Source organism: Montipora foliosa, chromosome 6 (assembly GCF_036669935.1).
Source record: "Montipora foliosa isolate CH-2021 chromosome 6, ASM3666993v2, whole genome shotgun sequence".
NCBI classification, from domain to species: domain Eukaryota; kingdom Metazoa; phylum Cnidaria; class Anthozoa; order Scleractinia; family Acroporidae; genus Montipora; species Montipora foliosa.
In genome coordinates this window covers 70,030,697-70,031,573 of record NC_090874.1, presented here as the reverse complement: position 1 = coordinate 70,031,573, position 877 = coordinate 70,030,697, and positions in this window count along the sequence as shown.

Here is an 877-nt window from a genome sequence, read left to right as displayed (position 1 = left end):
TTTGTTGTTGTGTGCATTTCTGGACATATCTCAATTTAACCGGCTATTTGTAGGACCCTATTCCCGCAGGACGTGATTGACGCTTTCTTCTCCAACCTGAAATAAGTCCCTCTTAAGGCTTAAATCAGCGCCGATAAATGGTAAATATTGTAGCTTGGCCTGTACGAGTACCAGCTTTGTATTGCTCCGCTTTATTTTTTTTGCTTATTTGTGCTTTTTATTTTTATCTAGGTTGTTTTTTTTCTTGTACCTGCATGTCCTTTGTAACTTCATTTTGTATTTGAATAAGAATAAAAATTTAAATTTAAAAAAAGGAGGATTTCTTGGCCTGTTCCGTAAGGTTCCGTGCAAGGTGTTGATGTAAGTGTTGTATGCTTGAGTTTCTGACTGTTCTGTTACCAGCGTTTCCTTTGATCTTGATGGTAAACTGTTTGGTGATGGAATGAGGGGCGTTGTTGACCAGAGTGTTCTTCTTTCCATCCCCTGTGGGCGATCCATCTTCTTTGGTAATTTTTACTACCAGTTTCAGCTCTGTCTTGTTAATGTCAATGTTGTCAGCTAACGGTTTGCTGACAAACTCGATGGGATTAGTTCCCGTTTGAACCGGTTCGTGATCGACCCATTTGCTGCTAACAATCGACGCATCTGTCACAGGTACATCAAACAACTGTAAACTTGAATTTGCACCAGGGGCTGAGAGAGGGTGTGCTGATGCCATCTTTAATCAAAAATAGTCTTGAACGTTGAACGAGGTGTTCTCCTTTTCTTGGTCTTTCCTTCACTGCGCGGCTTTGACGTATCCGCGCGCTTATATACTCTTTTTCCTCGACCTTGCTGTGTAATGTCATCAATGACCCCTGTGAGTAATTTTTTCCAG